Source organism: Ambystoma mexicanum, chromosome 3q, assembly GCF_040938575.1.
Source record: "Ambystoma mexicanum isolate Mex_15411 chromosome 3q, UKY_AmexF1_1, whole genome shotgun sequence".
Lineage (NCBI taxonomy): Eukaryota > Metazoa > Chordata > Amphibia > Caudata > Ambystomatidae > Ambystoma > Ambystoma mexicanum.
In genome coordinates this window covers 603,103,180-603,118,972 of record NC_090926.1, presented here as the reverse complement: position 1 = coordinate 603,118,972, position 15,793 = coordinate 603,103,180, and the positions used below count along the sequence as shown (strand labels likewise).

General features: G+C 45.2%; 1 protein-coding gene across 1 annotated transcript in view; it reads right to left on the bottom strand.

Annotated features, from left to right (window-relative positions):
• Positions 1-15,793, bottom strand: part of GLP2R (glucagon like peptide 2 receptor) — a 1,432,227-nt gene that overhangs the window by 501,990 nt on the left and 914,444 nt on the right. The gene's annotated exons all lie outside the window — the stretch shown is intronic.

Below are 15,793 nucleotides of genomic sequence, written 5' to 3'. Positions count from 1 at the left end.
TTACCGTGAGTTGAATAAACACACTCCTCCCTTAGTGCCCGCGGTCCCAGATACCATTACCTTGATTGACAATGTACAAAAGTTTGAGGGGACTTGGTATGCAGTAGTATATTTAGCAAATGCATTTTTCTCTGTGCCAATTGCTGAAGAGTGCCAAGAGCAGTTTGCATTTTCTTGGAGCGGGCGTCAGTACACCTTTACAAGGTTACCTATGGGGTACATACATAGCCCGACTATCTGTCACCGGCTGGTGGCAGAACACTTAGACAAGATACTGTGTAAACCTGACATACACATCTCTCACTACATTGATGATATTTTGATTCAGGGCAAGGATGAGCGCAGTGTACAAAACCAGTTAGAAGTCATTATGGAAGGATTAAAGAAGGAAGGATGGGAGATTAACCCGAATAAAATTCAAGGCCCAGCTGAAACAGTGATATTTCTAGGGATTCAGTGGCAGAATGGGCATCGAGAAATGGTGCCGAAGGCCCGACAGAAAATACTTGAGTTCACCACTCCAATGAACAAAAAGCAAGCTCAGCAGTTTATAGGGCTGTTTGGGTTTTGGAGACACCATATTCCCCATTTAGGGCAGATACTGCCCCCCCTCTACAAAGTGACATGAAAGAAATATGAGTTTCAGTGGGGGGAAGAGCAGCAGAAAGCATTTGATTTGGCGAAAGACACCGTGCAGCAGTTGCTTGGTCTATGGCCATTGAAGGAAGGCAAAGTGGAATTGAATGTGTCTGTACAAGACAATTATGCTAACTGGAGTGTGTGGCAGAAACAGGACAGGAAACGTGTGCCATTGGGGTTCTGGAGTCGTAAGTTACCCAATGCTGGTAACTCATACACTCCGTTTGAGAAGCAGTTGCTGGCATGCTATTGGGCCCTTGTTGATACCGAACAAATGACGGTGGGCCATGATGTATTGATGAGGCCAGAAATACCGATTATGCAATGGGTGCTGAGCTCTCCTAAAACACATAGAATAGGACATGCTCAAGAAGCCAGCATAATTAAATGGAAATGGTACATTCAAGATAGAGCCAAATAGTTGCAAAATTACATGAGCAAGTAGCCAACATACCGCCCTCAGATTACATACCACCGGAAGTGCCTGAAAAACGCGAGTCTCCCGTGAAATGGGGAGTACCTTATGGCGATTTGACCGTGGAGCAGACAGAGCATGCCTGGTTCACGGATGGCTCAGCCCGATATGTGGGAAATGAGCGCTACTGGAAAGCAGTGTCATACAATCCCAAGACAAAAAAGATTTTGACGTCAGGGAAAGGGAAGAGCAGTCAGTTTGCAGAGCTTTACGGAGTTTACCAGGCATTGAAACAAGAGACCTCTGGTCGATGTCATTTGTACACGGATTGATGGTAAGTGGCGAATGGGTTGGCGGTGTAGTTGCCAACCTGGCAAAATAATGGGTGGAAGATTCATTCAAAAGAGTTGTGGGGAAAAGAACTGTGGCAAGATATTGCAGAAATGTTATCACAAAGTGAAGTCACTGTGTATCATGTGGACGTGCATTGTGCTACAGACTCATTAGAACGTTGGTTTAATTCTGTTGCAGATGAACGCACCAAGATTTCATCTGTGGATGCAGATGCTCAGGAAGACGATTTGGAGGATTTGGTGCTGGGCTCACCAGAAATGTGGGCACCTTGGAGAAAAGGCTACTATCAGGTGGGCACAAGCTCGAGGAATCAGTATTCCTTTAGAGGTAGTGAAAACAATCATTTTGCAATGTCCAGTCTGCCAACACCAACAGCATAGGCCTATCCCTCAGATTGTTCGGGGTACATTGCAAAGAGGAAAACTACCAGGTCAAATTTGGCAGATTGATTATATCGGTCCCCTGCCAATCAGTAAAGGTTGTCAGTATGCATGAACTATTGAGGATACATACTCATGATACATGATGGTTTTGCCGTGCAAGCGTGCCACACAACTGAACACCCTTAGGTTGTTGGATCAGATCATATTGCATTACGGAGTGCCTTTGCAGATTCAAAGTGACAATGGGTCACACTTCAAAGGCAAATTGATACAGGAATATTGTCAGGAAAAGAGCATTGAGTGGCTCTACCATGTGCCTTATTACCCTGCCGCTTCAGGGCTGAATGAACAAATGAATGGGTTGTGGAAAGAACAACTGTACAAATCTGGAGATGGCAATTTGGCAGGCTGGCGTGATCGTGTGTTTGATTCGGTGCAAGTGCTAAACAATAGGCCTGTGAATGAGCATGAAACTCCTTTGATGTGGCTAATGACTCCTGCTTTACAGATTCAACCCAATCCAGTCAGAGAAACCCTATTGTACGGGGAAATTACACCGGGTGCTTTAGCTCCCTATCGGGCGACTCCAGAGTCAGCAGGGGTAGACTTGCATTCCCATGAGGAAATCAGATTAGGTTGTAATTGAAACAGGGATTGGAGTACAAATTCCCCTAGAGCATATGGGATGGATTGGCCCTAGATCTGGCCTAGCATTGAAGGGAGTTCAAGTGTTGGGAGGGGTAATTGATGCCGATTACCAAGGCGAGATCAAAGTCACCCTGATGAATAGTGGGGACCAATTGTTACCGATCCACAAGGGCAATCGGGTGGCCCAACTGATTATTATCCCCGTTAAGTTGTCCATGATTAAGAAGGGGGAGCCTCCTACAGTGTTAACTACCTGTGGAGATTGTGGTTTTGGCTCTTCAGACAGTATGGTACCGGGTGCTAAGGTGTGGGTGGAAAGGCCAAGTGGCCCACCAGTGCCCGCAGATGTCATTGCATCAGGCAAAGACCAAGTCGTTTTAGTAATGGAGCCCAGTAGAAATAAATGGCAATATGTGCCCGCAGACAAATGTTACCTAAGAGAGTGATTTACAACACTGATATCTCTTTTCTGGGTTTGATTTGTAGACCCTGTGTCTGGCTGGTGTAATTGTGATACTAAATGGACTCCGTTTGGGAGAGTTAAACGGCATGCTGCTACCAATGAAAAATGCCACATCTCTGCCAGAGATCAAGGAGAAACTGATCATGATGAGTAATGATGTCCAAAAGCAGCCCTACGCCGATGCCAAAAAGCCAGCCAGACCGAAGACATGGATTCATGAAATGCGGCAAACACGTCAGGCGCAAGTGAAAACAACATTGATACCAGTTATGCGAGAGGCATCTTCAGGACGGTGAAAACATGCTCCCATGATCACCCAAACAGAGAATATGAGAATATGTGGACATACCTGGCACAACAGGTGCTCAACATTACGCACTTTTGCCCAATGCTGAAGCCTTACTGACTACGTGCTTAGTAGCAATGCTGATGCCAGTTCCGGTTCTAAAGCATATTTTCGGCGTCACGCACAATGATTCTTTGGTTCAAGATTCCGATATCAGGCAATCCTTTTCCGTTTATGAGTACTGCAGGTTTTGCCAGGAAACAGATCGCAAATGGAGAAATTTGACACGTATTATAACCTATAATATAACTCAAGGTGATGTGTGTTACCTTATGACATGCAATGCAAAAGAAATTGGCAAATGCCAACAGCTTAATTTAACCAAACAGCAAAATCAAACTGTGTTCGAGAAACGATTGTGTTCACGAATTCCACGCACATGTACCAGTGTGAATAACACTATGGGCCTCATTATACGGAAGGCGGTAATGGTTAACGGCCACCGTTAATGGTAACGGTGGCCGTTAACCATTACCGCCTTACTACGAGGTCCCTTAGCGGGTTGGTGTTTTAACGCCTGCTTTTTGCAGGCGTTAAAAACCAACCCGCTAAGGGACCTCGGAGCTAATTACAGCACCGCAAAATTGCTGTGCCGTAATTAGCGCCTTCCCCATTCCCATAGAGCCCTATGGGGCAGAAATGGGAATGGGGAAGGGCAATGGCGGAAGGGGGATTTACCGCCCACCAACCTTGGAATGGGGCGGTAAATCCCCTTTCCGCCAAGGCGGTGCCGGTAATTTACCGGCATGGTCCAGGGTGCTAATAGCACCCTGGACCACCGCCTTCCGTGTAATGAGGCCCTATGTCTTGTAATCATACAGTGATAGCTGCCAGTCATTTGAATCATGTGAAACTTCCAACAGGATGGCTCTTTTCATGTGGCAACATCACATACACTTATATTCCAGCTAACATTTCCGGAGGTCCGTGTGCCTTAACTCGATTAGGACTAATGATGTTCCCTTTACACCCAGCGATATCTCGAGGCAAAAGGTCAACTTTTGAGTCTGTGGGTCTATCCCCCGATTGTGATTCACATGTGCATTTGCTATCAGAAGCTGAGGTTCTAGCATTAACCCTTTCATTAGTGGGAGTTTGGGGTTTAGCTGCTGGGGGTTACAAATCTTTGATCAAATTAGCATGTTTAGTAGTCAAAGGACTCAATCATACTTCTCGGGCATTAGAAGAGTTACTCCTTGATAGCAAAGTTATTAGAAAAGCAACTTTGCAAAACAGGGCTGCTGTTGATTATCTATTACTAAAGCATAATTTAGGTTGTAACGCAGTTCAAGGTATGTGTTGTTTCAACCTAAGTGACCATTCCCGATCCATTGAAAGTCATATTCGAGGTTTGAGGGATCTCATTTCTCAAGTGTCCCAAGATCATACTGGGAATTGGTGGGATTGGTTATTTTCATGGATTCCTGATATTGGGGGTACACTGCGTTACACTTTTGCTTTTATTTGCATTATATTAGCTATCATAATAGCTTATTGTTGTTGTATTCAATGCATTCCCAACTTAGTTTTAATATTTCGTCGGTTTCAAAGACCGGCTCCTCTGCCACTGGGCTATGGAAGATAAATATCCAACGGTGGAATTGTTATGCTTGAGCTAAAACATGGCACTGGTGCGCAGTGTATTCTGGGGGCACTCAGAGCCATAATGGATATTTACTTCATGGCGCAGTGAAAAGCTGTACTCATTTTGCTGAGAGCTGGATTTACTTTGCTGAAGAAAACATGCTTTCCAAACCTGGTATGCAGTCAAGGACCATCTGCTGGGAAAGCTGGCTTTGTTGTGTCTTGTTTTGAGTTATGGGACTGTTTTCCGTGGCGCTTGTTCTTAGAGGAGGGAAGCGCTCTGCTCCTTGAGGTTACTGTTGGTTGACCCAGCTGGCAACCAACGGTTGCTCATCAATGCGCAAGTGCATTTGCCAGAAATGTTCGAGAAATTACCACCACTTTTCGAGGAGTGCATATATGCGGAACCCCTCAACGGTCAGACGGGACAAGTACAAAGACCTCAGTCAGAAGGGGGACGCTTTCATCCGGCATACCTGTGGGCTGTTGTGCTCTCGGCCTGGCTGTTATCGGGGTCTTCCAGCCGCTTCTGGCGAGTTAAGGGATTCAGTTACGCCCACAGTGATGTATTTTCTTTTGAATTCTCTGTCTTTTCTGTGATTTATTTCTGTGTTATCAGTTGTTGCTTTCAAGCTTTAAATAAATAGCCGTATACGTGCTCATTATTTTCTAAGAGAGCGTGTGGTTGTAAGTCATTGCGTCGTCTACCTGCGTTTAAAGTATTGGCTCTGCAATTGCATTGGTGATTAATGACTGTCCGTGCACTCTGGGCGAGCAATACACTACTCTACCTCCTCTTCTTCCTCTCTCATACCTGATTGCCTGACCGCTATCCAAGCATGATGCTTTGCTAATGATCTCTGCCTTAATGCCAGTAAGATGGAGATCCTTCTCATTGGGACGCCTACCCCCTGTATGGGGTCATCTTAGACTCCTCTTTCCTTCTCCCCACACATCACAGACCTTGCCAAGAAGTCCAACTTTCAACTCCACTGCATCAGAGTCAGTCTCCCTTTCCTTACCTTCCCCCTTACTCATTGCCTCCAGAGCCCTGGTTCTCTCTAGGCTGGACTACTGCAACAGCCTATTCCTCAAGCTACCTCTCTCCTCCCTTCGCCTTCCTTAGCTCGTCTGACCCCACCTGACTGCAGAACAGATGTTTCTCCAAGCAGAGAGTGGGGGGAGCGGTAGATCTCTCTCTTCAGCAGGAGCCCCCCTCTGGAACGGCCTTCCTGCCCCTCTCAGACTTGAGCTGGACCTCCTTAAATTCTGGAAACTTCTTAAGACGTTCCTTTTCTCCTCCTCCTTCTCTCTCCCCCTCCCCTGCTAATGCCCCCCTGCTGCTGTGACTGGTGCCTGCTCCCCTATTTGCCTTACAGGGACCAGGCCCTCATCCCCCAGTCTTCCCCAGCAGCCCTTCCAGCACTTGCCCTCGGGCACACCTCCCTGGCCAGCCTGAATCTGTTCTACCCCGTCCTCACACTGCTGACCCCTACTCCTCCCCCCCAGGCACTTGCCCTCTTGGGCTCCCCTCAGTACTTTCCCAGCCCCTGGGGCCCCAACCTCCCTGCACTTCTCTCCTTCACTACCCCATACACCAGGCCTTACACCCTGCCATTTCCCCTAACCCTGTACTCATTTTCACTGAATTGCATGGATGGAATGTCACAAGGCCTTGTAGGGCCATTTATTGTTGTTGTTCTTCCTCTGCTCTCTGCCCCCTTTGTTTGTCTCATGGCGCCTTTAAACACTTGTGTATAGGTGCCTTACAAATGTCCAATAAATAAATAAATAAATAGATACCCCTAGAAATAAATGCTAGGCTTGGCTGCTGCGAGGCCAATGATGCTGTGAGGGCAGCGGAAGACTTGCCTACGCTGTTTATCAGGGTCTGCAGCTAGTACTGCTTGTCTGTGTTAGGAGTTTGTCATTTCAACAGACTTTCCAGAGGAAAAGGTTGAGAAGTTCTGCTATTCTGTAACTGAGGCTTGGGTCTGACATAACATTGTTGAAAGAGTGTGGCTAGGATGTAATTGAGATTTCTAAAGATCACCTGTAACATCTACGTATCAGATGTCTTAAATTGTAACATGGAGAGTGATTCCTACCTTCAGTCTAAAGTGTCATAACATTTGATCAACGATCCTCTGGGTTTGAGTGTTAAGTGCTAATTGAATACATCTTAGGGGCTAGCATAATGCTGTTGATGGACAACTCATTTTCTGTACAGATGGCTGTAAATCTGCTGCATGCAGGTCAAACTTTCAGTATACTATTCTAAGACTCCAATGTTTCATTCAGCTGTGGGAGGGCTGCAGGATGTACTGTAAATCTGCATATTGTGCCTAGGGACTTGTGGGTACATTTCAGAGTATTAATGTACTTTCAGTCAAATATTTAATTTCTATTTTTTATATTTACACCAGGAGTCAAGGTCTGGAATGCTGGAAACCAATCAGGATCCAGAGTATCATGGCATTAATGTGCTCAAGGATTGTGATCAGAAGAATTATATTTCCTAGACAGATATATTTTGCATCGGTTTCCCTCTAAGTGTAGCCACACTTCTAAATGCAGTGCTAATTAGTGTGTCTTCCTAAATGCTCTGGACTGCTTCTGGAGGGGTGCCATGGAATGGGGATTATTCAACAAAAGGAAAGGGTTCACACTACTAACAACACACTGGGCCTTATTACAAGTATGCCGGTCCGTTACCTACCCTGAGGAAGGCTTCACATGGATGCCACGATCACCGGCATGCCGAAGAGTGCACCAGTGCTTTAGTAACTAGTTAGGAGCATTGAGAAAATTCCAGATATTTCATGTTCACGTAGGCAGATAAATGGCATGATTATTAATTAACAAAAACTCCCCAGAGTATTATTTAGTATACCCTGCAGTAGTTCACAGTAAGCAGGTTAAGATTTAATGTACCTAGTAGTAGTTTACACCGATTAATTCTTAGTAATCACTGCATGACCAGTATGATTTGGGTCTTGTTTTAAGATTGTGTTTTGTTTAGTTTTTCTATTCATGATCATTTGTGTGACTTTAACTATATGTACTTTCGCAGAACATTGTTCTTAGGTTTGTTGTTCTGTCCTTTACTATTCTTTAAAATGTGTATCATTCATCTGTTCAGAGATTAAAATAATCTGCATAATTTGGGATACACCTTAAGACTTTTATGCACCAAATAATTGTTAAGAATAAGTACACATTTTTACAACACAGTGGGCCTCATTAGGACCCTGGCGGCCGCGGAATGAACGGTGCCGGTAAGGGACTGGCACCGTTCATTCTGGGCTGCCTCATTACGAGGTCTGATGCGGGTCCCGCTCAGGATGCCTGGCCAGACCAGGCGTCCTTAGCGGAACCCGCTAGCAGACCAGGATGCTAACAACGGGCCCGTCATTAATGGGCCCGTTGGTAGCATCCTCCCCATTCCCATTTGAGCCCTATGGGGCTCAAATGGGAATGTGTATACATTTTTACTGGAGCCCAGAAAAGGGCAATTACCAGATCCACCATGGGTCCACCGGGTCCACCATGGTCGGCATGACCCGGTTATTGCCCTTTTCTGGGCTCCGGTAAAAAAATCATTACCGATGGCAGCTGTGCCCTTAATAAGCTTAAAAAGCTTATAGTGGATTTTGATGGGACTGAAAATGTATCCATCATTTTGATGGCAGTTTTCTAACAGTGCTTAGTAGCAACTCTGATGTTATTATTTGTATTATTATTATTATTAGTGTTGTTATTATTATAATTATTAGGTTATTTATTGAGTGCAGACCTATCTTCGGGAAACAAGATGGCGCATTACAATCATACGGGGAAGAACACAGTGAGGGAAGCAGTGAAAAAAAGGAGCAGGGAGCTAACAGGGTAGGGTGGGTAATTGGCAGCACGGGGGGAAGACATTGGGGAGAAGATCGGTGAGTCTCAGGTAGGGTGGGGAGTGCAGGGTGTGTGGACCTAGGTATTAAGTAGGAAACATTCTTTGAAGAAGAAGGTCTTGAGCTCTATCCTGAACTGTAGAAGTTATTTGGCAAATCTGATGTTGATAGGGAGGAGGTTCTAGAGTCTTCGAGCATAGACAGAGAAGGCCTGATAACTCCCATTCCTTTGAAGATTGATTATTAATATTGAACATTATTTGTACTAATTCAACACCGTGTACTGAGTGAGTATCAAGCTGTGTATGACTATCATGCTTCACAAATACATTCCCCAATGGCTCCTCCTTCGCGTGAAGTTGTGATGTGTTATGGAAATCTCCTTTTTGATGAGGATGCACAGAAACTAGACAACCTACAGGCTATTTGGAGATCATTCTCCCTGGCTGTAATTCTAGCAGGTTGGGAAGTGCAATTTCCCAGTTTCATTCTAGATTGCAGCCTTTGTATGATTAATCATCTAATGGACATAAGGATATATTTGCCACAGCCTCTTAGCACTTACACAAGGTCAGATGTTGGATACATCAAAATTAAGACATCCAAAACAGAGGCCATGCTACTAGGCCCCGGTCAATAGCTTGGCAATACAAAGAAACATGCTTTACCACCTACTCTTTGAAATCACCTATGTCAAAGAAGGAACAAAAATGTGGATTTATTTTGCAGTCCGACATGAGTTTCAAATCACAAATAAATAACATGTTTAGAAGACCTTTTGTTGGACTGTGGCACCTGTGTTGCACCCTCACTTTCCTTTGTTAAGAAGAACATGCAGCAGTAGTTGGGGCACTGGTGAATTGTAGGCTAAATATTTTAAACACCTTTGATAGAGATTTTCTTGGTTACTATTTCTGGTAATTATATCTGCTACATTTGGGATCTCTAAAGACCTGCTCTACTTTTCCTGGAAGGAAGGTTGATCTCCTATTCTCCTGTTTTCAGCCTCCAATCATAAAATGATTTTCTATTCATGATTCCCAAAACTTGCAGCAAAAACCAGGGTCAATAGAAGATTCTCAGTAGCTGAACTGCCCCTATGGAATTATCTACAAAATGGAGTTTGACTGTATCAATTCATTTTCAGATTTTTTGGGAATGATTGAAGATCCCCTTTTCTGCTCACCATTGAAAGGAAGCGCCCCCAATTCAGCACGATCCTCCCCGCAATGAGAGACAATAAGGGACTCTCCCGTAGTGGGAATAAGACCAAGACAGAGTGCGGGTGAGCGTAAGTGGGAGTTTATCCAAGGATAAGGCATGCAAAGAACTCTGCAACCTACGAGAGCGCTCTGTCTGACAATAGCAAAGACAGGCGTATTTCTAATACAAAAAACGTCATCAACACCTAAACACTATAGGGGGCACAAGTCGATTGGGATTGGGTGGCGTCGACTAACTATAGGTGTTGCTGCCGCGGGGTTGGTCCTGGCGTGACGACGTCACTGGTCAGCCTCGTGGGTTGGGTTGGGCCTGGCAGGCCGGCTTGAGGTCATCTGTACGGTGTTGATGTGCTGGGGCAGCCTGTGACAATGACGAATACCTTTCCTGTCTCATTTGCCCTAGGCCATGCACACTGCAGTTATTCAGAAAATGACATTTGAGTTCATTAATAAATCGCTTCAACAGCTTATCTTATAAAATAAACACAACACATGAGGAATGCACCTCGTGAGAGGTCTGGTGGTTGTCGGTTGGGGTGAGATTTACCTGTGTCTTATTGACCGGTATTTTAGGTCACGGGACGGGGCTCTGGGGCCTGGGCCGAATGATACATGTCTGTCTGCTGCGTTAGAAGTTATTATATAGATGGGTCTCTGTGTCCTGTCCCAATGATGGGGGTCGTCCTTACACGGGGTCAGGATTCTTGGGGGGTTCGTGGGATTTATGAGAGGGTGCTGGTAGATCAGTGGGTTCAACCGTGGGTTTATTACCGTGCTGTAAATAACACAGGTGGCGGGCTGTGGCCTTGGTTGCGGTGCCGGGGCCTCTGACTCTCTGAAGTAACGCCAGCTTGGTTGGGGGAGGTGAGGGAGCGCGGCACAAGTCTTAGCTTTTTTATCTGGCAGGCTTGGTGGGGTGGGAGAGGGAATGGCCTTGCATATATCCACAAAGGTATTTTCCTCGTGCGTTGCTGATCAGTGAATGCAGAAGTTCTATACTGTTCTGCCTTATTTTGACGTTATTTAGACACACATATATATTTCAATTTCGTTACACATTTCTTTAATACAGTCGGTTCCAGTACCTTTTCATTACCTAACATTATATTCACTACATTGTGCGCGTATTGTATGTACATTAGACGTTATACGAGGGATATCTAGGTTATGGCCTACAGAGATTGATGCTCGCCGCTTTGGGTGATTCAAAAACATATATGAGTTCAAGTTTCTACATACTATTGAAAAACACTTTTACAAAATAGAGGTTACACGTTTAGTCAACATCTTTCTCCGTGGTTATAGCAGCATTAGTCCAGACCTGGAGGGATATCATATAACGTTACATTTTTATGGTTTATTCACATTTTAAACAGAGGTAGTTCATTATTACCAATACTTGAATTATTTTCCACCTTCTTCAGATAGTGATGCTTCAGCTTTTTCCCCGTTACCCCGGCCTTGCGGTCCGGGTCATACGGGGTGCAATATCACATTGTTACTAATATAATGTTGCCGTGTTGGCATCTCGGGTTTAGCTCATCTCCGACTTTCTCATGGGAACGCGCTTGCAGCGGATCTGCCAGGGCTGCTGAGGCGGCAGAGATGCATGAAAGGCCCTCCAAAGGTGGGGGCCTCGTTACAGTGTGCTGAACTCACACCATGTTTGCTATGCAAGATGGCGTCTAGGCCTAACTTAATTTTTGGTAACTGCAAAGACAGGGTGCGTGTGGGCAATGTCGTCGGCGGGTGAACCCTCCTCCACCTGGGCCCGGGTGGCATGAGGGTGCGCCCACCGAGCCATGGTCCTCACCTGGAGAGGGAGCTGTAGGTGAGGAGGGCCTCGTGGCCATTCCTCCCCTACATTTCCCCCCTTTCGTTACTTAAAGTAACGAATTTCTTTAGCTCTTCTAATCTTCTACATTCTTGTTCCTCTAACACTGCACCATCCCATGCAGGGGTTCCTTTTATAGGCATCCATGCTCTGCACACCCCCCTTAAGCTCTCACCTCTCCTAGCATACTCGTCTGGTGTACATGTTAAATATATACAGTCGCCAGTTTCTTCCAGATCTACCCAGACCTCCTCATACCATTCCAGTTCTACGTCTCGTGGTTCTTTGATAGTGGTGTGCCATAGTTTATCTACTATGTACTTATCACGGCACATAGGCACTAACTGGTACCTGGGGGTGTTATCTGCTCCTGTCTGCACATGTACTTCTTGTGTTGCTTTAATTGTACCACCGGAGTTGCCCATTGTCACCATCATCATTGCACCGTTAGGAACTGCGTTAGCACAACATCGGAGGCCCACCTGGCACAGGCAGAACATCACAAGGATGATCACCACTATTGGTATCAGGAACTTCATTGTCACTCCAAGCCATGAGGGAACCCAAGAGAAGATATTGTCGAACCACGAGCTATCCTCAGCTCCACCTTCAATTTTCATCTTCTCGCCCAAGTTATGTACTGCTTCAATAACGTGGGACAGGGACCCATTTTCTGCGTCTTCAGAAGGTACGAACGTGCAGCACGCACTTCCTATTTTTCGGCAAACACCTCCATCGATAGCTGTTAACAGATCTAGAACATACCTGTTCTGCATGGTCATTAATCGCAGAGCTCGTAGTTCCACCTTTATTATGTTAAACCCTTCTTCAGTGTCATTGGCCAACTGGATCAGTTCCCACCGTGTGATCTGGAGCCATTTTGCATTTGCTCTTGCTTGGACACTTGATACTAGCGAAGCAAAGAATGTTTCCACGGAGCTGAACAGGCGATACTTGTCTGGGATCTGTGCCAATAAATCAGATGATGCTTGTGATATGTAATTCGAGGCTCGCTTGTTCCTTGAGAGCTCTTCTCCTTTCCCTCCGGAGGACAGGACATAAAGGTGCGCTTGTGTAGTTGGAGACGCTGCATTCTGGTTCAAGCCTCCGTTCATCATGTTACTTCTGTCAATATGGCTTTCGGGAATCACCATTAGTGTTGAATGCAAAGTGGCCATTGAGCAGCTACCACTCCATGATTGGGGAAGGTGCAGGTACGCCTTGTTTCCGCATACCCAGTAGGTGTCCATTAGTGCTGCTGTTCCTTTTTTCATATCTGGGATGGTGAGAGTTTTGTTACAGTTCTTGTTCGTTCCTATTGCCATTTTTCCTTCTCCCTTGAAACATAGTTCGTTTTGTATTTCACTTTGTAGCTTGAAGGGTTTCTCCATCGCTGTTACCCATGTTAATTTAGGGATGTGTTCTTTCCATATTGGCAAGCACGTTCTTTCCATCCACCGCAGCTTTTCCGGTTGGACACCCTTCAGTGCTTCTGCCTTGCACAGCACTTCTTCGTCTTTCCATTTGTTTTCGGAAAACAGTGTCCCTTGTATTGCAAAGAAAGGTTCTTTAAGGCAGATCACTCCAGACGCTTGCGAATAGCACGTTTTGTTGTTCTGTAACATTCTGAAAGAGACATCGTGTGCTTGGAAAGTGTTCTTTATTCTACACAGCGTGAGATGAAGGAGACATTGGGCATCCACAATGGGCAATTCTCGTGGCAACAATACTTTAGGTGTGCCTGATGCATGGGGGATAAGTGAGCAGACATAACAGCTCTCATTGGTTGTTTGTTTGGCTGTTGTGCTCATGTCTGCATACCATTTATTTGCTTGGTGAGGGTGTCGTGGGTCTTCCATTTTGTCTAACCCTAGCCCATAATACTCATCATACCCTTTTCCACCAGTCTCTCTCCTCCGCCTACTTTTCTCCCTTCTTCTGTACCTTCTCGTTATAGGAGGTGAAGAACCAGGCCCCCCTTCCTCCCTCCCACCCCCCTTTTCTAATTCTTCATATAGGGACTTGTGTTCTGTCATCATAATCACTTTTCCATCCTCCTTAATAAACAAGAGATCGTTGTTTGAAATTGGGGCGGGAGGGATCGTGTGGTTGTTGTATGTTCCAGGTTGGGACATTGTGTCATTATCTACATTTTTGGTTCTCCATTGTGAGAGGACAGCAGTGGGTGGTGTAGTATAGTATCCCCACACAAAGTGTGATCCATCCCAGATCAAGAAATCACCTTCTTTGATACCTACAGTCGGAATTGTTTTCGTTCCAGGAGCAAGGGTGGTGTTGTTCCCCCCTCCCCCCTCGTTCATCTCGGTAGAGATGAACGCTATAATCCAGTGTAACACCAGACAAAACATTGAGATGAAGAACACGATAGCACATATTGATAAACCACATTCAAATAAATATGTTAATCTAGCCACTAACATTTCTCTAAATCTAACATATCTATTAGTTGCAGGCTGCCCATTCGATGCCATGATAAATCCTGTTTGAGACACAAAAGTTCATTAAATACAAACATGTAAGCATTTCCACGTTGTAACGTTTCGGTGATAAAATATAGGGTTGGGTGAGGGAGGGGGTTTGTTGACAGACAAGGTAGCTTTCAGTCATCATTATTCGTACCTTTATATATATATATATATAAATAATAATAAAAAAACATGACATTTTTAAAAACAATAATAATAAAAAAACATCTTAAAGAGCACAGGAGGGGAAAAAAGAACCCCACGCAAAACTTTCAAAAATTGTAAAAAAAAAGAAAATTTACATATTCATGTGTACGTGTTTTAGTCCAGGACATTTGTTGCGCGCTAATTGTGTTCACTGTTCATTTCATGAAGCACACAAACTTCCAATCATTCATTCCGCACAACTTCATCGTCCGCTGTTGCCTGTGCCTCATCCTGCACCTCACTCTCCGCAGCGCTGTAAGCTTTACGTACATCTGTCAAATGCACCCAATATCGCAGGCCCTTAACCTTTACTGCCGTAGGCGTGCAAAACACTACCTCATAGGGGCCATGGAAGCGTGGTGCGTTCCACCTCCGCACAAAACTTCTAACATATATAAGGTCACCAGGCATTAGCTGTAGTGGTTTTTCAGGCAGCCTGTTTGGTTCAGTCGCGTTCCCCTCCTCTCTTGTCGAGGGGGGGGCTAGTTGCTTTGCAATTACGCGCGCTGCCCGTGTCAGTTTTCGCAGGTATTCTGTGAACTCCTCCCCCAATATAGCTGCGCTTCTGTGTGCATCAGAACGCTCACGGAGAGGCGAATGCGCTGTGTGCATTCTTCTTCCCGTGACGATCTCGTGCGGGGACAAATGGTGGTCCTTACTTGGCTGGTTTCGTAGTTCAAACAAGGCCAAAGGCAGGCAGTACATCCAAGTCTTTTTAAGGGAAAAACAAAGTTTTGATAATCTGCTTTTTAACAGGCCATTTATCTTTTCCACGACGCCATTACTTTGAGGATGATAAATCGAACATAATTTGTGCTTTATTCCCAATAATGTAGTCACTTCTTTAAATAATTCATTAACAAAATGCGTCCCGTTATCTGAGCGAATAACGTCGCAAATTCCCCAGCGCGGAAACACTTCCCGCACTAGGAACTTCGCGGCGCCCTTCGCGTCAGGGCGGGCACATGGGCCTGCCTCCACCCACCTCGAAAATGGACATACAACCACAATCATGTATCGAGCCCCGTTACACCTTTCTCCCATGTCTACATAATCAATGTGGAGCTCTCTGAACGGGCCACTTGGTTTTGGTATCGTACCCCTTAGTGTACGCAATGTCATACCTGAGTTGTAAATTTGACATGTCGTGCATTCTAGAGCTAACCTTGTGACGTGTTCCTGGAGGCAAGGTGCAAACCAATCTTCTTGTATTTCTGCCATTATGTGTTTCTTTGTGTTGTGTGCGGGAAAGTGTAGTTGTTGAAATGCTATTTCTAGCAGCGTAATTGGCATTACCACTTTTCCTGAACTC